We start from the raw sequence: 23,071 nt of genomic DNA, 5'->3' as shown, positions 1-23,071 counted from the left end.
TTTTCTGGTCCAGCCTTCATCCATATGACTCATCCCCCATTCCATATAGATCATAAATTGCTCTTAGATTTTTCCCCTCAGTCTTATGTTTTTTTAAAGCTCCTTTATCTTTGCACAAACAACAGAATGTGGGTCTTGTCTAACCATATCTATAATGTAAAAAAGCAGTCCCGGAATTTGCCACTTGTACATTGTACATTGCTGTTTGCTAAAAAACATTGGCATTGATTAATAAAAACCTGAGGAAATGGAGCCAGGTGGAAGCAGCTGGGAGCTCGTGCTTTGATTGTGCCTAGTTCATAGAGATCGACAGCCAAGCAAATATCGAACCCGGCTCGGGCTGAATACCTCACTCTGGCTCAGCGTCCATCCTGTGGTGGTTGATGAGCCAGAAAAGATCAGAGGCAAGGATTCTATGCAATCCAACCACCCTCCTTGACTTTTTTTTTTTTTTAAACAAAATTTTATTGATTTTTCACATCAACAAACAAACAAATGATAGCAGGCTCCCCATTTGCATGTTACAGAACAATATATCAAACATTATGCCCCACTTATCAGTGCCCTATCTTTCCCACCACCCCCACCCTCTCTACCCCCACCCCCCATGTCAGTGTGCCACCAACATCAGTCCTACAGTGCATCATGACTCATCATGAAAAGGTAGGTGTCCCCTCTGAATACTCAAGTAGCAGTTCCCACGCCCAGGTGAGGCCCAAACGCCATGCAGGACCGTGCCCGCAGCCCCAACCCATCTCCACAACCCTTGGTGTGATTATCCAGTTCCCCGACTGCCAGCAGGTGTGCAATCCTAGCATGCAATGTCCCCCGCAGGTGTCCCCGCCCTCCCCGCTGCCATCTCCTCCCCTTGGTTCGCGTGCGCCTCCTCCTCACTATCCTCCGCGACCTCTGACATTGACTCTGACATTGACTGTAATTCCGCTACTAGCGCGCACCACGCCCTGGCTGTTTCTAGTGCTTTATCATTAGCTGCGCGGTTGACCAATTGTAAGCGGAGAGTCCCTTCACTAGATGCCCATTGCTGAAAACATCCCCGCCATCTCAGGAAGCTGGGACCCCCCCTAGATTCCCAGTGTAGGGTGAGCTCCCTCTTGGCCAGGATCAGCCCCAGGTCGAAGAATTTACTGGTAACCTTCGAGGTTGGGGTGTGCGGGAACCAGAGTAGAAGGCAAACCCCCATGTCAGTTTCAACCTGACGTCCCGTGATCTCATTCAGGCAGGCCACAACATCAGCCCAATATGAAGCAAGCCCCGCGCAGGCCCAAAACATGTGTCCGAAGTCAGCACCCTCCGAATTACAACGGGGACACACCGACTGCGCCCCACCGAAGACCCGCTGGATCTTAGCCGGTGTCCAATACGCTCTATGGAGTGTGAAGTATTGGACCAATTGGAACCGGACGTTGCGCGTGCCCTTCCAGGCCCGGCGCACAAGCTGGGGCCAAGTAGTCTCCGGTATCTGTCGGCCTAGGTCCGTCTCCCAGCGTTCCCGCAGCTTATCCAGGGGGGGGGGGGCATCTAGCGCCATTCTCCTATATAAACAAGTAATAGCCTTAAAGGTGCCAGCTGCCATCACAACGTACTGGCAGCCCAAGGACGTAGGCGGTTCCACCCGACCATTCTTCCAGCGTCTCTGGACCGCTGAGACCAAAGCCGCATGGAGTAAGAAGTCACCTCTTGGTAAATCAAATGCCTCTTGCAGGTCGGAAAACGACAGCAGGACACCATCCCTGTACAGGTCTCCTACCATGTGGAGCCCACAGTCTTCCCAAGTGGCTAGCCCCGACCAGTCCCCGCCGTGCGGCAAGGCTGTGCACATGCCTAAGGGGATCTCCGGCGCATATGGAACGTGGATACCTGCCCGTTTCTGACTACGAAGCCAGCAGTGGCGGAAGGTGCGCTCCTCCAGAGACAACTGGTCCAGGCGAAGTCCCTGCTGGAGCAATATGAAGGACAGGACATGGCGCTGCACAATTCTGTCATGCGGGCCGTCCGGACCCCTAAACTCCCGCGCCACAGCCTGGGTGAGCCACTGCAGCTGTGCCGCCAGGTAGTACCATTCAAAATCCGGCACAGCCAGCCCACCCTCCTCCCGCGATCGAAGTAGAGTGGAGAGAGCCACGAGCCTCCTGCCAGAGCCCCATATGAATCCTATCACCAGTGACCTTAAAGTCCGGAAGAAGGAGAGCGGGATCCGCACCGGTAGTGTACAAAAAAAATAGAGCAAGCGCGGGAGGACCACCATCTTTAGTAAGGCTATTCGTCCGGCCACAGACAGGGGGAGGGTACGCCAGAATCCAATACTGCCCCTGATGCCCCTCAGCGCTCTGCCCACATTTCCCTCATACAGGAACGAATGGGTATGATAAATGTGGACCCCGAGGTACGGCATACACTCCGGCTCCCAGCGCAGCTCTTCAAGGTCTGCGGGTTGTGCACACCGGGGAGTCAGGGGGAATAGGCAGGTCTTGGACCAATTAACACAGAGACCTGATAGTTCGCCAAACTCTCGGAGCAAGGCCCGCGCTCCCCGCACCGAGGTCGTCACGTCAGCCAAGTACAACAGGAGGTCATCGGCATACAGAGAGATGTGGTGTCGAACACCACGCAGCAGTACCCCCTCATAGTGCCGCCCCTGGCGCGCCCGCGCCGCCAGTGGTTCAATCGCCAATGCGAAGAGAAGCGGGGACAGGGAGCAGCCCTGCCTAGTACCCCTCGTCACCGCACATGCCGCAGATATTGTACGGCCCGTGCGAACCCTGGCAGTAGCGGAAGCATATAACAACTGCGTCCAGCGGACGAAGCCGTCTCCCAACCCGAACCGACGCAACACACTGAACAGATACGGCCATTCCACGCTATCGAACGCCTTTTCGATATCTACTGATAGGACAGCCGCAGTCGGAGGACCCTCCCCCTCAACATCCATGACCCGTAGCAGGCGCCGTATACACGCAGAGGTATTCCGCGTGGGAATGAAGCCCGCCTGGTCCGGGTGGACGAGGGAACACATATGAGTCGACAGTCGCGTAGCTAGGATCCTGCTCAGTATTTTATAGTCCACAGTGAGCATCGAGAGTGGACGGTATGCCGTTCTCGCCGTGGGTTGGCCGCCCTTCTTCAACAACGGCACAATAATCGCCTCCCTCGCTGACTCCGGCAGCCTGCCCAGTTCCCACGCCTCACCATAGACCTGTAACAGCTGTGGCGCCAGAAGGTCCAGGAATGCAGCATAGAACTCCACCGGGAGACCATCACCCCCTGGCGTCTTCTTCCGAGCCATGTGTTTAATCGCTGCTCTAATCTCCCCCTGCGTCACAGCAGCACCCAGGGCGTTCCCTTGTTCTGGGTCCAACTGCGGCAGCTGGGCCTCCTCCAAGAAGGCATCCAAACCCGTCGGGAGCAAGGGCAGCCTGCATCGATACAGCTCCGAATAATAAGCCAGGAACTGGTCATTAATTTCCTGTTGGGAGTGAACCAGCGCCCCGGCAGGTGTGGCTAGGGACAGAATAGGCGCGCTCCCAAAGTGAGGATTCGCCAGCCACGCCAGCAGTGATCCGGCTCGGTCCCTCTCAGCGTGGGCCCGAACCATATATTCCCGGTAGTCATGGCAGCGAAGCCTTTCCACCTGGACGGCTACTCGTTCCCTTGCCTCCAGTACATCCTCCCTATCGCTCCCCGCCGCGTGGCTAGCCTTCTCCACCCGCCGAAGCGAGTCCTCCTCCCGCTCCACGTCCGCCAGCAGCGTCCTACGTACCCCGGCCGACGAGGAGAGGCACGCGCCTCGCACCACCACCTTGAAGGCATCCCATTCAATCGCTCTGGTAGTTGCGGTGCTCGCGTTCTCCCGGAAATAGCGCTCAAGGCATTCCTGCAATTCCGTGCGGAACACCGGGTCTTCCAGCATCAGCGGGTTCAGCCGCCACGTGGGAATCGGTTGCCGCTGTCTAGACCAGAGGACCGTGAGTAAGCAAGGGTTGTGGTCTGAGATAGTCTTCGCCAAGTACTCGCTGCTGCGCACTAGTTCTTGGGCCCCAGCAGTACAGAGAAAGGTGTCGAGACGGACATGGAGATCATGGGGTGCGGAGTAGAACGAGTAGTCCCTATCGTTGGAATGGAGCGTGCGCCAGGCGTCCAGGAAGCCCTAATGCTCTTGCCAGGCCCTCCGGTCTTTGGCCACCCTGCGCACCGCCGACTGAGCCAGGGGAGGATGAGAGCGATCTAAATCCACATCCACCACCGAATTAAAGTCCCCCCCATGTACACCGTACCGATCAGCAGAGGCGCCAATCTTTTCGACAACGCCGAGAAGAACGCGGCTTGGTCAAAATAAGGGACATAAACACTGCAAAGCGTGACGTCCCGGCCATCCAATCTCCCCAGCACCGCTGCAAACCTCCCCTCCGAGTCAATCTCCGTCGTTATGGGCTGGAAGGGGACGCCCGCCCGAACCCAAATCAACGCCCCCTTAGCATGAGCGGAGTAGGTTGTGTAGTAAAGTTGCCCCCTCCAATGCCGCTGCAGCGCACGCCCCTCCGCCAGAGTCAAATGCGTTTCCTGCAGAAAGGCTATCTGAACCCCCCTGCGCACTAGATATGCATGCACCTTATACCTCTTACTCATGGAGTTGAGCCCCCGCACATTCCATGTAACACATTTCAGTTCCAACTTAGCCACCATTGATAAATCTATAGCTACAACAGAACCTCAACAACCCTAGTGGCACACTGACAGACCCCTGCAACATCAAACCCCCCCAACTCTCCCCCCAACCCACCCACCCCCAGAACAGGCACCAAACAGTTGTTACCCATCCAAACTCCCACCCCCACAAGTGAGGGAAACTCTGGAAAGCACCAGAGACTCACAGAGTATGTGAGATAGAGGGGATAGCTCAACACCTCCGGCTGGACAGCACCACCCTCCTTGACATGTGATACTTGTGTTTGTTGAATATAGTGTGGCAATTTTGTTCCTGAAATAATTGAACACAAAGCAGGGCCCTTTGGACGCAAAATAAGATAATCTTCCAGCGGCTCAAATGAAAAATATACAAAATAGGAAACCTGGGATTATGTCCAGATTCTCCACTTGATCAAATTGTGTGATCCTATGCAAATCACTTTATTTAATTTCGCCTCACTGTGACTAAGGGCCCAATAAGACTAGTTTCAAGGAATTCAGTCCAGGTTTGAGATATATAAAAACCTTATTTTGTGGATTTGAAAGAAATGAATGTTTCGCGACGTACAACACACCAATATTGTTCACAAATACATGGGACATGACAAAGTGACACCTCTTGGTTGACTCCTGGCAGTGTCGCCAGGGACTTTGGGGTGCGTAAAAGTGCCAGCCTGTTTAAATACTTTCAACATGTCTCAATGTAATGATATAATGGAGAGCACTAAAGTGAAAAAAAAAAGCCTTCAAGAAATAACCGATTATATGTCGGAAATAGTCTTTGTCACATTGTACGTGATGTTCGTGTACAGTTTACATTACAACTGTTCACCCGCGTAGCTAGGGGGGTAGGGGGGGGGGGGGGGCGGTCCGCCCCAGGCGGCACGTTTTTGGAGGCGGCCGGCACTGACTGACTGGAGGCCGAGGCCCGTTGCGGCCGCGGCGAACTCTAGCACAGACTGGTGCCTTGTCATTTGGCTGTGTACCGTGCAGCCGGCCGATCCGGGCCCCAGGCAGCACAAAGTTTTCTTGCCAGGCTCAGACAAGTAAGAGTTAAAGAAAAGCTCTCAGTGCCTTGGTGCTCTGCTACAATGTAGCAAATCTGCAGTGACTCGTTGCGTGTGCAGATGGGCAGCTCTGTGGCGCCACCGGGGTCGGATGTGACCTCACGTCCGTTCTGGAACTGAAAGTGAGGCTGGAGAAGAAGTGGCAGGGCCGGGGTCGGATCGTTCCGACCACTGACTGGTCAGCATCATGGCCGCGCGGCATCATGTTAGTGTGCTTGAGGGCGAGGCATGAATGATCAGCAAGGACCGGGCCGGACCGGGCCCCTGCGCACAGGGACTTACCCGTCATGAGGATTGTGAGTTGCATTTTAGTATGAATTAAACCCTAATTTATTAATTTGGAGCCTATCTGTACTGCTCACTGTACTCAGGATTCCGGCATTCCTGCAGTTTTACTTTTGCTCATTTTCCTAGCCGAGCAGATATAGCATGAGGAGATAAAAGTAGTAGTAGTGCGGGGGGGGGGGGGAGAGGGGAGGGGGAGGGTCTCCGGTGGGCAATGATGGCAGGAGGGAGGCACAGTGTTGCCTTCGCTGTGCTTCAGGGAGCCGATGGAAACAAGGCCGCAGTCAGACCTCAGCTGTGGGCCGATCTGCACCAGCCGCGTTGTATCGGGGCAGATGCTGCAAGAAGCATTCCCAGGCAGCAATGCCATTCGCCCCCCAGCTGAGTGAGTCCTAGGTGGTATGAGATGGGGGTGAGGTGGGTTGCACTCGCTGGCTGTCCAGCAGGGTTGACGGCAGAAGCAGATGACTCAAAGGTCAAAGTGTAACCTGATAGCTCCATAGTGCGGTGAGTGGTGTTCGCCGCAGGCAGGCACAATGAGAATAGCAGCCGAGGGTTCCAGTACAGTACTGCAATGTGGGGCACACTTCTGGTGCTTGAGTGTCTCTAGCATATATTGCAGTATTACACCTCTAATTGTACGTTGTACTCTTTTGTAACCTGCACACATGTCACTTTTTCCTCCTGTAATGCACTGTTTGCTGCCTCATAAATTTTGTTTGCTCACAATTGTCACTTTTACCTCGTAACTTAACGTCAGCATCTGTAATTTGTTCACTTTTCATTTTCTCCTCATGTATCATTACTGGTCCTATTGTGAAGCGCTCTGATGCTTCGGGTAAAGACCGCGCTATATAAAAACCGCATAAATAAATAAAATAAATCAATAGCCTCTGCCTCAGGCTCACTTGCGGCCCCTGTCGCCATGAGGCCTCCGAGGTGTTGCCGAGCAGTGCGTGCTTCCCTTGATGTAACAGGGCTGTCAGGACAGCCAGGAAGTGAGGTGGACCGGCATCGACTTAATCCCACGGTGCAGATGGGATCCAATAGCATGTGAATCAAGCATTTAGCATGCAGGGCCACCAGAGTTTACAGACAGTCTTTTAAAGCATTATCAACCAAATTCTATAATCACTGAAAACTTGAAACACAGACAGAAGACACAGACACACTAAATATTCTTTAAGTTGTCCATCAATACTCTGTCATGAATACAGAGCAAAATAAATGAAAATACAAAATCCACCGTGGGAATATCGGCCTGAATTTCAACCTGGGCTACCCTGGTCACTTTGATGAATACGTTGTGTAGCTAACGAGCCAATACATCATTTTAATTAGGTCTGCCTACTGAAGTTCCAAACTTTCTCAAGGTTATGCATCTCTGCAAAGTTTTTGTCAGGCAGCCAGCCTGCCACTGACTTTAGTAGTGTTGTTACCTTTGTCAGGTTACAGGAGGGAGCACTAGTGTTAATGCCCTTCCATTTCTGGTGCTCTGTGGCAGTTTCAAGAACTTCTTGGAGTTTCTTGTTGCTCAAATTGCTATAATTTCTCATATTTATAAGTTTCCCTCGTTTTCATTGCATGATTTTGCTCGCCAGAAAGTGTCACTCATAGTCGTTGAAATGTCACCCATAATTTCACTGAAATTATGAAAATGTCACATATGGCAATCTGAAACCTTGGCAGCTATGTACAGATAATAGTATTTAGGGAATATTCTCCACTTCCAGCTAATCTAGTCTCACGTGGACCCACTTTTCATTCTGTAGACCCTGTTACCCATTGCCATACTGATTGGAAATGGATGGAAATAGTAGATGATAGAAAACATTCCCTTTAGTAAATTACACTGCTGCTGTTTTTCCGTGATGCAGTTGAATTGCTGAGCTGCATTCTCCTGGTATTTTCACTCCTGGAATTCTATAGGAACCCCACCACTTTTATATATTAGCAGCTTGCCAGTGGTTGCAATTAACATCCTGTGATTCTGGGCAAATCATTTGATCTCACAGTGCCTATAAAAAAAAAAAACAACCATTGGCATAGCCAATAGGTCACGTATTTCGCCAGAGCTATTGGCTTTGCCAATGACCGTGTCATGTATGTGCATGTAACTTGCATGATCGAGTAAACTGTTGGCAGCAATACTACGTGTCTCTCGGAGACTCGGACATCTTTCAAGTGCGCACCGTCCTTTTTCCCCAGCAAAGTAGGGGGCGGCAATCTGAGGGTAGCCCCGGGCGCCACAAGCTCTAGCTACGCCGTTGACTCAGAATGTGCGTTGGGAGGAAACAGCTCTCGCCACACTGTAGACAAGTCAGCAGCACATGGTGTGGAATAGCGGCCACGGCTCAAGCTCAGACGACAGGCCCTGCTTGGGACATGGAAGTGATAACTGTCCGACATACTGTTAGTGCTAAAGGATCTTCACAATTAATTAGTCTTCCGATATTTCCTACATGCATTTCTGAAGACAAAATAAATCTGCTCATGAGCTTAATTTACACACTCATGAAAGCACTTTGGGACTGGGATAGGAGACCAACAAATGAAGACCCTGCTCGGGTCTTTTGGCCGCTGGAGGTGGGCAAATGGAAATGTGATATGCACGGGACCTTGTATCCAGGTTTTAAGCGAAATGCACCGCATTCTATCATGTAATGTTCCCACTTCTTGCGTAGAGAAATACGTTATCGTCATCCTCCCTGTGGGTGGCGCAGTTGCTTCACTTTGATGCCTTGGTCAAGGGTGTTAGTTTGCTCCAGTTGTCATTGGAATCACGTGTGAGTTATAAAGGTGGGTATATGTGGGAGAGATTTCGAATTTGGATTATTCAGGTTCCAGATACCATGAATTTTACATACCTAACATTTATATCTTTTAAAAAAACCTTTTTTCTAAGAAAAAGGGTTTCAGTGTTCAGTTTCAGGCTCCCCATAGAACTCTCTTTTTTCCTCACTCTGGTTGCCTTTTTTTCACTGATTTTTTCCCAAGTGGAGTCTGTCTGGCAATTGTATATACTTATAAAGGGAAACAAACACAACTACATTTCAAGTGTACGTTCTGCACACTTCTTCCGTATAAAAATCTGTTATTGTGATCTGACCACATGGTGGAGTTGTTGCTTCAGTTTGATGCTACAGGTCAAGGCTGTTGGGTTGTTGTAGTCGTTACTTGCAAGAGAGATTAATACGGATCGACAGATATGAGAACATATCTAATGAGGATTAGTCGAATTTCTCCAACATAGAAATCAATACCTAGGCTTCAGATTTTATTCAAGACGTCTGAATAGCCAGTCGGAATTTAGATCGTGTATTCGGAATTCCAAAGTTCTGCAGCTGAGATTACAAACACTTTCAGACATGCGAAGAAGATATAGGTGAAGAGTTCAGATTTCCTCGATCGGTAATATATTTGATAATGGTAAACTTGCTATAAATCTTACGTTTATTCAATAGAAGTTAGTTTTCTGACTATGTTGGACACCATTACGAATGGAACTGGTTGTTTTGACTGTTGTAAAAAAGTGCACCTTTTTGCCGTGGTCACCACCACGTTTTGCCTGTTATTTGATGTGATTGTGGATGAAAGTGCACTGCGTTCCTGCTAACTAGGTCCCCAGTGAGTGCCAGATCTCTTTCCCAGCACTGTGCAATTGTTTAGGCAATTAGGAATTTCTTTTGTACCTTGGTAAGTTCCTAGTAAATGGTACCCTTGGTACCTTGGGCCTGGGGTACTGAAGAGGGTCCCTAAAGGATGCAGCACGAATTGTGCCACCCTAAGGGACCCCACACCAAGTTGTTGCAAACTGCCACTGCAGGCTGCATGCCTTGGTGCAGGGAAAAGTAAAATCAAGACTTGGCACACAACCTGTGTGCCATGCCTACACTGCAAGCGGTATAGGCAAGTCACCCCTCCAGCAGGCCTTACAGCCCTATGGCAAGATATTACAAGTGAGGGCATAGTTGCATAAGCAGATATGCCCCTGTGCTGGTCAGTTCCATTACTGGCATTTCATGTGATCAGGAAAGCCATTTTTAGGGCTCGGCCTACGCCCCCCCAGCGTCAGCAGGGGGCGGAGCTCCGAGCTCCGAGCTCCTTTTGTTAAGGGCTTTTGAATCTTGCAGGAAAAATTCCTCAGTGCGCGAGCTTTTTCAGTCCTTTTTTTTGCCATCTGCATAGTGATTCGTCTTCGCTGTGCTGTCTTTCTAGTAGCCTTCACGCAATAGGCCATGTGTAAATCATTCTGGGCACTTCCGCCATAATCTGTGTGGTTTCGCGCGCAGGGGAGTGTTATAAATTTCAATTAGGAGCTGTCAGGGTGCCGCCGTAATAGAATCCAGATGGTCGGGGCGCGTTCACCAGTCTGCAGTGAGTGGCGCGTGTTCGAGCTTGTTCTGTGTCTCGCGTTTCCTCTTTTCATGCAGATCTGGTTTTCTTTACTGACTACAGCTGTGTTTATATAGACGGTGGCTTCAGTTGTGCAGCAGGTGCAGTGGCACCAGTGTGGTGTAGCTATCATTAGTGGAGCAGGGGCAGTGGCACCAGTGTGGTGTAGCTATTATGAGTGCAGCAGGTGCAGTGGTACCAGTGTGTGGTAGCTACCATTGTGCAGCAGGTTCAGTGGCACCAGTGTGGCATAGCTATCATTGGTGCTGCATGTGCAGTGGTACCGGTGAGTGGTAGCTACCATTGGTGGAGCAGGTGCAGTGGTAGTGTTGCTTAGCTATGATTGTGCAGCAGGTGCAGTGGCACCAGTGTAGCGTAGCTATCATTGGTGCAGCATGTGCAGTGGTACCGGTGAGTGGTAGCTACCATTGGTGGAGCAGGTGCAGTGGTAGTGTTGCTTAGCTAGGATTGTGCAGCAGGCGCAGTGGCACCAGTGTGTGGTAGATGGCGTTGTGTACCAGGTGCAGTGTTATCAGTGTTACTTAGCTATGATTGTGCAGCAGGTGCAGTGGCACCAGTGTGGCGTAGCTATCATTGGTGCAGCATGTGCAGTGGTACCGGTGTGGTGTAAGTATATTTGGTGGAGCAGGTGCAGTGGTACCAGTGTGGTGTAGGCGTAGCTACCATTGGTGGAGCAGGTGCACACAACCACACACACAACAACACACCACCAGCCGTCAGTGCACGCTTTCACCAGGGCCAAACACCACCAGCCATCAATGCACGCTTTCACAAACCACAAACACCACCAGGCGTACAACACCAGCCGTCAGTGCATTCTTTTACAAGGCGCACTCACCAGCAACCATCATGCACGCTTTCACCAAACACACACACCATCAGCCATCTGTGCACGCTTTTACCAACCACACACCCACCAGCCGTCAGTGCACCCTTCCACCAGCCACACACACCTCCAGGCGGCAGTGCAGTCTTTTACCAAGCACACACACCACCAGCCATCAGTGCACATTTTCTACAGGCAGTCACAAACACACCACCAGCCATCAGTGCATGCATCAATTGTTAACGCATCCACAATTAACTATTGTAGCAATGTCAGTATGGTACACTTTACTTTTAAACATATTCATGTAAAGCACAGCATGCCACCATTGCTACAATTCCAATCTAACTCACATAATTCCACTACACACCACATGCACACACTCCATAACACATGGCGAAAACACATTGCCATTTACAATGCCATTAGCTCAAACTCAAATAAATCCGAGCCCGATTGCATTTCCAATGCTTGTTAAAACATGTACTGATCACTGATGAAAACGAGTTCCCCAGCTACATGATGGCTTCGCTGAACCCAAAGATGTTTGGTAACCCCACTGCATTTAACAATGGGATGAAGAAGGAACATAAAATGATAATAACTCAGAGTTATCATCATTTATGTCTCCTGCCTCCTTGAGGGTGGGGGGGGGGCTGCTCTGCTCTCGAAGCAGTTGCAAAAACAACAAGTGATGGACTGAATGTGGATCAATGTCACACACTCCCCCAGTCAAAAGATCTGGGCCCAAATCCATCGTTTTTTTGCACTCCACACCACCCTGGGTTAGACAATGGCGATATGCAAATCAGCTCTGACCCTGTTGCCCCATGGGAACAGTCCAGTCCGAACTACAAAAGCCATGTCCTTCCCAGAACGGAACCAAGCATCCGAGGACCGGACCGGTTTCGAGGTAACACCTCTCTTCAGCCCGGCTAGCTTGATTCCAGTGGTGTGGAGTGCCTGGGACCCACGTCTGGGCATCCCCAGTGCACTTAGGGCGGCAATTGCAAAAACAACAAGTGATGGACTGAATGTGGATCAATGTCACACACTCCCCCAGTCAAAAGATCTGGGCCCAAATCCATCGTTTTTTTGCACTCCACACCACCCTGGGTTAGACAATGGCGATATGCAAATCAGCTCTGACCCTGTTGCCCCATGGGAACAGTCCAGTCCGAACTACAAAAGCCATGTCCTTCCCAGAACGGAACCAAGCATCCGAGGACCGGACCGGTTTCGAGGTAACACCTCTCTTCAGCCCGGCTAGCTTGATTCCAGTGGTGTGGAGTGCCTGGGACCCACGTCTGGGCATCCCCAGTGCACTTAGGGCGGCAATTGCAAAAACAACAAGTGATGGACTGAATGTGGATCAATGTCACACACTCCCCCAGTCAAAAGATCTGGGCCCAAATCCATCGTTTTTTTGCACTCCACACCACCCTGGGTTAGACAATGGCGATATGCAAATCAGCTCTGACCCTGTTGCCCCATGGGAACAGTCCAGTCCGAACTACAAAAGCCATGTCCTTCCCAGAACGGAACCAAGCATCCGAGGACCGGACCGGTTTCGAGGTAACACCTCTCTTCAGCCCGGCTAGCTTGATTCCAGTGGTGTGGAGTGCCTGGGACCCACGTCTGGGCATCCCCAGTGCACTTAGGGCGGCAATTGCAAAAACAACAAGTGATGGACTGAATGTGGATCAATGTCACACACTCCCCCAGTCAAAAGATCTGGGCCCAAATCCATCGTTTTTTTGCACTCCACACCACCCTGGGTTAGACAATGGCGATATGCAAATCAGCTCTGACCCTGTTGCCCCATGGGAACAGTCCAGTCCGAACTACAAAAGCCATGTCCTTCCCAGAACGGAACCAAGCATCCGAGGACCGGACCGGTTTCGAGGTAACACCTCTCTTCAGCCCGGCTAGCTTGATTCCAGTGGTGTGGAGTGCCTGGGACCCACGTCTGGGCATCCCCAGTGCACTTACGGCGGCAATTGCAAAAACAACAAGTGATGGACTGAATGTGGATCAATGTCACACACTCCCCCAGTCAAAAGATCTGGGCCCAAATCCATCGTTTTTTTGCACTCCACACCACCCTGGGTTAGACAATGGCGATATGCAAATCAGCTCTGACCCTGTTGCCCCATGGGAACAGTCCAGTCCGAACTACAAAAGCCATGTCCTTCCCAGAACGGAACCAAGCATCCGAGGACCGGACCGGTTTCGAGGTAACACCTCTCTTCAGCCCGGCTAGCTTGATTCCAGTGGTGTGGAGTGCCTGGGACCCACGTCTGGGCATCCCCAGTGCACTTAGGGCGGCAATTGCAAAAACAACAAGTGATGGACTGAATGTGGATCAATGTCACACACTCCCCCAGTCAAAAGATCTGGGCCCAAATCCATCGTTTTTTTGCACTCCACACCACCCTGGGTTAGACAATGGCGATATGCAAATCAGCTCTGACCCTGTTGCCCCATGGGAACAGTCCAGTCCGAACTACAAAAGCCATGTCCTTCCCAGAACGGAACCAAGCATCCGAGGACCGGACCGGTTTCGAGGTAACACCTCTCTTCAGCCCGGCTAGCTTGATTCCAGTGGTGTGGAGTGCTCTCGAAGCAGGCCAGGGTAGGAGTGGTTTCCCCACTCCTAAGTGCGCTATGACTGTTTGGTCAGCCCTCTCAGGCCACCCAAACCAGTCATGCACACTTTCCCCGTTCTCCATGCAGGCGCAGAACAACCTCAGGACCCCATTCCCTGGTTGAGCGTCGAACCAGAACCCTCAAAAACAATCACAACACTGCATTGGTCAGGGGAGCCTGGGTGCTCACCAATCACATTGCTGCATTGCAGGGTTGTGTTTGGTCTGGTGAGCCTGGCTGTACCTCCTGTGCCTGTCTGACGAGGAGAGCAGAGACCCGGGACCCGGTGAAGCGAGGTAAGTGTTTAAAAAAAAAATATATATATATTTCTTTAATTGTGCACCGTTTCCCCCACCTCGACTCCCCTCGCCCCTGCACCTTCCCCGCCACCCGCGAACTATGCTGGCCACCACTGTATCAAACATCTCGTATTATTTAAGCCCTCACTGATTCCAGTGTTGGATTTATTAATACATGTACGCACCGGGCTCCTTAGAGGTGCTTCCTGATAACTACTAGCCTTTGCTGTTAGGAGGTCAGAATCAAAGCCTGCTTGGGCAGAGGGTGTTCACACCCCTCCCACAGGATGGCCTGCAGATTTGCATTCCAAGGCAGGTGGAGTCAAAGCTTCCATCGTCTTTGGTATGCAAATCTGGATTCCCTCACGGGAGAGGATGCCGCCCACCCTTTGTCCAGAGCCCTATAGCACCTGGAATAGGCGGGAAATTTAGTTAGAGAGATAGGCGTGTCCACCCCAGGCCAGTACCACCCCTAGGGTGGGCTACCTAGAGTGTAGTCCTCTTTTCAGAGTCTGCGATCTTGGTGATGGCAAACTTAGGAACTCTGTGACAGGGTTATGCTCACTTCCCAGAGAAAGTGGTCATATAAGGGGCGTAGTGACCCCAGGGGTCAGTAGCCTCTGAATTGGAAACATGCTCTTGTGCTCCCTTCGTTGAAAAAGACCGGCCTCGATCCTCTTTGCTGGTCAAATTACCGCCCTATATCCCTCCTTTCTGCCTTCTCTAAAGTCTTCGAAAGACATATCAACCCCCAACTCTCCTCGCATGTGGCGTTGCACAATTTATTTCATCCATCACAGTCGGGTTTTCGTTCTGGGTACAGTACCGAATCGGCTTTGCTTGGTGTTCGGAGTATCTTAGGTGGCAGCTTGACTGCGGTGGTACGGCAGCTTTAATTTTATTGGACTTAAATGTGGCATTTGCCACGGTCTCACACCCCATTAGGGGGGAACGTCTTGAAGCCTCAGGCATTGTAGGTGTGGCCTTGAGGTGGCTGATTTCTTTTTTAAAAGATTGCTTGTTTCAGGTCTTCTCACATACCACTAAATTGAATTTAGTAACATTAATGTCAGGAGCACCGCAGGGCTCGATTTTAAGCCCTTTGCTTTTTAATCTTTATGTTCGCCCTCTGGCGGACATTGCAGAAGAGTCGGGACTGACCAGTTTTTCCTACGCACACGATACCCAGATCATCTTTTCTCTTTCATCTGCTCAGCATCAGGACCCTTCCTTGCTCCTGCTCGGACTGCGTAATATCTCCTTTTGGATGTCCAGTACGCTTTGAAGCTGAACGGTTCTAAAACAGAGGACTATTGGCCTGACACTTGGGGACCTTTACTTGCTCCGAACCGTAAGATTAAAAACTTGGGTTTTACTATTAACAACAACCTCTCCCTCAGCGCCCAAGTGTCTGGAGTCACTGCAACTTGCTTTGTGGGTTCTCAAGTGGCTAAAACAAATTCTTTGGTTAATTCCACCTGCAGCCCAGAGAATCATAATACAGGCATTGGTGATTTCCAGACTTGACTATGGCAATGTACTGTACCTGGGCGCTGATAAAGCCTCCGTCCACTGTTTACAGCTCATTCTTTTTTGATTGCCTTGACACGCCTCTGTCTCACCTTTGCTTCATCAACTCCACTGGCTCAAGGTGAACAAGCACATCGAATTTAAGGCCTTATGTTACATGTTTTGAGCTAAGCATGGCATGGCACCCCCTTATATACAAAGCCTGGCCAAACCTCACGAACCCACTCATCAGTTGAGATCAGCCAGCTCTTTCTTCTTTCTGTTGCCAAAGTCCAGCTTATTCGTATGAGAGGCCATATGAGAAGCCGCTTGTTTTCTACCTTTGACCTAAACTATGGAATTCCCTTCCTCTGGAACTTAGGATCTGTCAATCGCTGTTAACCTTCCGTAAGAAGCTAAAGACCTTTCTTTACAACTAAGTATAATTCCTCTCTGTTCTACTATCTGCTACCTCGGCTTGCGCCTTGTTCTGCTCAGCGCCGGGAAACTCTGTTGGGTAGCTGCGCGCTTTATAATTCTTTAAATATATATAGCCCATTGCCTACTACCCTACACTCTCCTAACACCCCTAAATCCTGTATTTCAGGATGCCCCTGGCACCAGAAATGCAGATCCTGTGGACCTACAAAGAAGAAAAACACTGAAGAGCTGTGAAAGCAAAGACTGAGGAAGAAGCAACTGACTTGGCACTAGTGTGCCAGCCTGTCTTCTATTCCCACCGAATTGCATCAAAGTCATCTCGTCCTGCATTCTGTTGTACCTTCAAAGTCTGGGTATACGGCCTGCCTTCAATAAAGACTCAGGGACTCCCATGGAGCAGCAGAGCTGATGGATTTAACCCGGAGCTCTTGACTGGGGGTGAATGTTTTGATTTGTTTGTATTCCATCAATCGTGTGTCTTTTACTTCCTCACCCTATGTGCGCCGGGTATGTCCAGACATGGGTTCTGGGCTCACTGTGCCACTGGATTCAAGCTATCCTGGCTGATGAGGGGTGAAACCCCAAAACCGGTCCTTGGATGCTTGTTTCCAGTCCAAGGAGGACCTGGCTTGGCAGTTCGGGCTGGACTTTTCCCAATTGTGTTACATACCCAAAGGCCTATTGGTTAATTGGGTTACCCCTGTAGTATACTCAGACTTTTCCCAAGAGGCACAGGACCAATACTGATTTGCATATGGCCAGGTCTAAACTGGGGTTGCATGCTGAGCAAAATAATGATGGATTCAACCCAGATCTCTTGACTGGAGGTGAATATTTTGATTTGTTCTGCATTCCATCCATCAGTTGTGTGTCTTTTGCCTCCTGCATTCTGCAGGCACCCCAAGAAGAACTGCAGAACTCTGGACCAGCCACAAACCCAACACTACCAAGGACCACTGCACCCGAGCCCCCCAGCCCGAGTTGAAGTTGTCCAATGGTGTCAACGTGGTCACCAAACCCTCAGGAGACAAAGTCCACTTTAGTTTTGCCCCTCATGAACTCCCCGGTACTGCCTGCAGCCTCTGGGTGCAGACCCCCTCAACCGTGTGTGTTTCTGGATGAAGAAACCCGACAGTTCAAAGCACCTCTACACCTGACTGCCCCCCAGCGAAAGGAGAAGTGGCCCAACGGTGTCCCCACATCCCATAACATTGCAAGACCTGACCCCCCTGGTAAGTTCAGTTAGACTAGCCTCTCAGTCCCCACCTGCAGCCACTTTGTGATCGAACCGATCCCCATTAGCTAACATTGAGCATCCAACGCTGTATTGCACCTCTGCACCCGCCTGCCCCTGTGCCGCATGGTGTGGCCTTTTGGTGCTGCCTTGAACCCTGCCCTAAACTCACCTTAAGTCCAGAAGATTGATCCCGTAAGTCACTGTAAAGAACTTGAATAGAGTACTTGTTTTTCCTCAACAGGCTAAAATGACTGCTTTTGAGTGTTGACTTTAAAAACTAAAAAGTATTACTCTTGCAAAACGTACTTACCTGATCGTATTGATTCTGGTGTCTAAATATATATAAAGATATGTGTTAGTTTTATAAATTGGTGTGGATCTCCTTATTGAGTCATGTGCATCATTTATTGACTGCATGAGTATTTTGCAGATATCTAACACTCCTCTCTGATAAGCCTAAGGCTGCTTGACCACACTGCCCCCTAGAGGAGCACCTTGGGATTCCTAGAGCCAGCCCCTGACCACTCATAAGGGAATACCTGGACTCTTTGTACTATACTCCTCTTTTAGGTATACCATATAGAATTCAGCTTCCTACAACTAGTTCTAGTATTTTTGTTAACAAATACACTTTAACATAAGATGTTGCATGCTAGTCAGTCTCTGTAACCACAATGTCTTTAGGATCCATTCATAGTAACTCATGTTTTGTCCCGATTACTTACCTGTAAACATCATTACTCCATTTACCCTCCATTGTCTCAGTACATATAGGAACAAGGTGTACTACACCTCTCTCAGACATCACGTGATGTAGCAAAAATCCTCCACCTAGGGACCCTTCATGTAATCTGTTGCCTCCAAGCACTGTGGATCAATGCTGTATCAAGAGGCCAGAGGGTGGGAATGTAAGAACTGGGATAAAGATCGGCAATGCCACTGAAAATATACGATTGTGCGGCCGCAGCATTTTTCGCATAATTGTGAATTTGCCACATAATCCTTCATTTTCCGCAGAATCTGCAGGTTTAAAAAAAATGTATTCCTAGCTCAATCGGTTCCAAAGTTACTAATAATGAAATGACATGTTGCCGTGCAGCAGAAGACCCTTTGCGCCAAGAGATCCCTCTGGGGATGATTCGCTTGCGCTCTACATATCCACAAGTAAAGTAAAGGTTGACTGGTCACCTTTCTGTTGCTTATTGCTAAATTTGGGTGTTGAACTGGTACTAACGAGGTGCGACCAATGCCCAGACTGTGTTAGCAAGTTTAAAAATGATAAAATAATGAAGTAATACTATCACAAAATGTGCTGCATTTTGCCACATAATTTGCCATGTCTTCCTGCATTATTTTTTTAACCCTGCAGCATAGTTTGTCCCTCCACCGCTGCATAATTCCAGTGGCCCTTCTAACTAGTAAGTAATCAAGGCATTACCTCCGCAACCCTACCTTGTACCAGTCTTTACAGAATTGAGAGTAGATCAAAGCAGTATATCACAACTTATTCCAAAAAAATAAATATACCACTCTTGTTCTAATGACACACATCGTTTTATTTAATCATGCATAATACAATAAGAGCTATACAAAGAGCGCCATAACCAGCAGAAACACTGGTTCTAGTCTCCATGGCTCTTAAAGCTCTTACATCCAGTCTGTAAAGAGAAACAGACTCGTAAGTGGCCTAAGCAGCAGCTCAATAAAGGTCTTGAAGAAAAGCTCTCCCACCCTCTGCCCATAAACTTGGTATTATTTGAGTGGATCACTCTTGAATGGAACCACAGAAGGGGCCTCCCTGTGTCCTACAGGCTAAGGAGATATCAGGCCTGATCTAACAGCGCAGGGTAGAGGAAGAAGATTTCTGACCCTTCTAAAAGACTTCAAAATTCAGAAAAAGACTGTCCCAAATTGTATACTCCACTATATGTAAGATGAAAACATGAACTGCTTTAGCTATGCAAGAAGATGTAGCTTTTCCCCTTCTTCCAAATAAGAATGAGGGAAAAAAGGAAGACAATGGTGTCTCTTGTTCAGTATGAAAGCTAGAAATCACTGTAGGATCAACATTGGACCCTACCTGCAAAACAATTCTGCCAGGAAAGACATCCTAACTGAAGGAGCAGGCAACTCAACAAGCATTTAAGCTGAGATGAAGACTATCAAACACGTTATACAACTCAAAATCTTGACATGTATCTCCTCTAATGGTTTAAAGGGTGGGAGTTGTGAAGCCTTAAGAATCAGCGATAGATCCCAAGATGCAACTGATGACTTGGTAGCATGTCTCTGCAATGCAAAGGCTTTCAAAAGTTATGAATTCAATCCATGTTAGCTAATCCCCCTGCCACCTTCCAAAGGAAAACACACTGCCCACTGAACTACAAGGGCAGGCACTGCTAAGTCCATATCAAAACTATCCTAGAGAAATTGTAAAATCCTACTACTCTCACAGGTACAGTGATGTATAGCATGATTTTGAAACAAAGGAATGATGATCATGAGAAATATCAGTAGAACGTCTTTGAGATTCTTGGATAGAAGCTGCTAAGGAAGACGAGATATTTTACAAACTCCTCCGTTCAACTTCCATGCAGACAGATAAAGTCTCTTTAAAGACAGACGGGACAGCTCTTGACTCACTAAAGGACAAGGATCTATCAAAAGAAACCCTTTGGAACATTGAGGCTAATTATAATGGTGGTCGGACGAAGGTCCAACCGCCATCCTTTCTTTAATGGGACCGCCCGACTGGCTGTCGGTGGTCCCGCCATAGGTATTATGATGCGACCCCCACCACACCGGTCGTAATGCCTATGTTTCGTATTGCGGCGGATGGTGCTGGCTGCAGCACAAGCTGCAGTACAAAAAGGGAACACTTCACATATCCCTGCACTACGTGGCAGGCACCATGCCCATTGTACAGGCATATGTAGGGGGGCACCCACAGCTGAGAGCCAGGGGGGAAGAGCCAGGGGGGAAGAGGGGCATGCAACGGGCCCTAAATGTCCCTTTCTGCCAGCCTTTTCATGGCGGGTAAGCCTCCAAGAAACGGCTGCCGGGGAGGGACATCATAATCGCCACCATTGTAGGTATTGGATTCCCCTCCAATAGTTTGACGGGCTTGAGCCCGTCAAATCTGTGGCAGTCAGTCTCTATGACCGCCACCCATCCGCCCGCCATCCTAATGTGGCAGGCGGAAAACATTATTATGACTGCGGTGGGACCACTACTAGCGGGCTGTTGGTGGCGGTCCCACCGTCATCGGAATCAGACTCTGTATGCCATTGTTTTAAGTAGGGGCAGTCACCCAATGTGAGGAAAAAACGAGCTATCATGGCGACTTACACTTTTCATTGTAAGGAGAATCTCTCTACTGGGAATTGGAAGAAAGGAAAGGCATAAAGGAGTAGTAGAGGCCATGGAGATGTTAAGACGTCCACTTAACAAGCTTCTTTCAGTATATTGAAGCTTTTGGGTTTTATTGCTTCTTTAGAGATCTTCTTGGGAAAATCTATAGTGAACCGCAAGCCCAAATCTTAGTAAACAGTAAACTCTCAGCTCCTATATCAATAGGGCCTGGCACCAGACAAGGTTGTCGTCGTCCCCTATTTTTTTGATTTATACATAGAGCCTTTTGCTCAAAGTTTAAGGCTAAACAAAGAAATCTCCCCCTTCTCGATGAATGGGTTTTTAAGGAAATTAGCACTATATGCGGATGATTTGATACTTTTATGGCTAATGTCAATCAAGCTCTACCCAGTTTGTTCAGGAAAGTGCAGTTCTTTGGAAAAATGTCAGGTTATGAGATTAACAGTAATAAGACCGAGATTATGACTTGGAACTCAGATGTGCAGGATTTCAGGGTCTCAAAGGAGTTAAGGTATCTAGGAATAACCATCACACAAGAGCTAACTGAACTCCCCAAAACAAATATAGCTGGAGTTTCTAAGGAGGTTAATATTCTTTTGAAGAGATGGCAGAATCTTTCACTTACACATTATAGTAGGTCAAACCTGGTCAAAATGTGTGTTTTGCCCAAGTTCGATTATCTTTTTAATAATATCCCTCTGACTTTTGAAAAGAACCTTCTAAATAAAATTCAGGGAAGGATTTCTACTTTCATTGGGCTGGTAAGGGGATCAGACTATCGTGGAAAAAGCTTAGACGAAGTTGGCACATGGAGGCCTGGGCTTACCAGACCTACAATTATATTGCTGGGCATACCAACTGAAGAACAATAGGATGCTCCTATCCAGACCAGATGATATTTGATTGGTCGCATGTTCAAGGGCATATTGCAGGAGAGTCCAGCTGTGGGTTTTATGTACAAGTTCGGCGCCTCAAATTTTTTTTTAAAAGTCCGCCTGAAGGTTTTATACGCTGCTGCCAAATTATGGTTTGACTGCCGTATTACTTTAGGTATTCCCTACTTTAGCGAGTGGGCCCCTGTGTGGGATTCTCCAGCCACTCCTGAATTCCTGAATGATGCCTTATCTCAACCCTTGAAAGAGACGGGGTTTCAGCGTTGGGGCGACCTAGTTGAAGGAAATAGCTGTGCTTCCTGGGATACTTGGAAGAACTTAACAAAGGACAGGCTCTCCAGATTTAAATACTACCAAATCTCAACTTGGTGTAAGAACCAACACTGGCAATTTCCTGCAGACAATGCAATGGAGGATGATCTCCAAGATCCAAATCCAAGAAAAAAGGAGATAGCTCTCTGGGACAATCATCTTCTTGCTGCCGCAGACAGAAAGCTGGATCCTCCTTACGTGGTCAGGGAGAAGTGCTTGCCAGATGAAGAGCTGCAAACCTTATGGCAAGTATCTTTAGAAAAATTATACCCTTTAATTAAATCCGATTAAGATATCCAAAATGAGGGGAAGAGGGGATGCAAGATGTCGCACCCACAAGGCGGATGACATCCACATGTTTTTCACCTGCCCAATGTTTTTTTTTTTTTTTTGGGTTAAAGACTTTTATTGAGCAATAAAATAAGAGTTACAGATATGGGCCTACAACCACACGGGCTGGCCGCTAATTGCAATGCACAACAGAAATAGCAAACGATCATTCCCGTGGCTAGGCACAGAACATATACCAATTATCGCTCGAAGCATAGGACAGGACAGAACAATTTTATACTAATCATAAAAACAACAAACACTAAACAAGGCGAATGCACATTAGTCAAGTCAGCCCAGAAGGCGGAGGGGAAAGCAACTAATCAGGAGGACAAAAACAGATCAATGAAATTCGGCATGGCCGGGGGGGGGGGGCCAGCGGGGAGGACAGGAAATCCTAAAACAAAATGAAAAATTATTCGGGAATGTCAGCCTAGGGAGACAGGGTAACATCGGGAGTGTCAACCAAGGGAGGGGTACAAATATCTCCACGATATGCATTCCACTGACCCCAGATCTTCGTCCACGCCCTGGGTCTGCCCCTAGCCACATAAACAGTCTTCTCTCGGAACATGGACCAGTCCATATTATCTTCCCACACTGAAACTGCGGGAGGCCTGGATGCGCCCCAGAGTTGCGCAATGTCTCGCTTCGCGACCATGTATCCCAAGGTCGCCCATCTGGTCTGGACTACAGAATAGTCGGTGGGTTCCCACATGTTCAACAGGCAT

The 23,071-nt window shown here is 48.9% G+C and overlaps 1 long non-coding RNA gene across 3 annotated transcripts in view; it reads left to right on the top strand.

The window, feature by feature from the left end:
* Nucleotides 1-5,870: 5,870 nt before the first annotated feature.
* LOC144770964 (uncharacterized) overlaps nt 5,871-23,071 on the top strand; it is a 134,740-nt gene continuing 117,539 nt past the window's right edge. For all 3 annotated transcript variants that reach the window (XR_013599073.1, XR_013599078.1, XR_013599075.1), the window contains exon 1: nt 5,871-6,067. This is a non-coding gene — a long non-coding RNA (uncharacterized LOC144770964). The remainder of the gene's footprint in view (nt 6,068-23,071) is intronic.

The sequence above is a fragment of the Lissotriton helveticus genome, chromosome 1_1, assembly GCF_964261635.1.
Source record: "Lissotriton helveticus chromosome 1_1, aLisHel1.1, whole genome shotgun sequence".
NCBI lineage: Eukaryota > Metazoa > Chordata > Amphibia > Caudata > Salamandridae > Lissotriton > Lissotriton helveticus.
The sequence above is the reverse complement of the archived record's forward strand: the minus strand, read 5'-3'. Positions and strand labels throughout refer to the sequence as shown.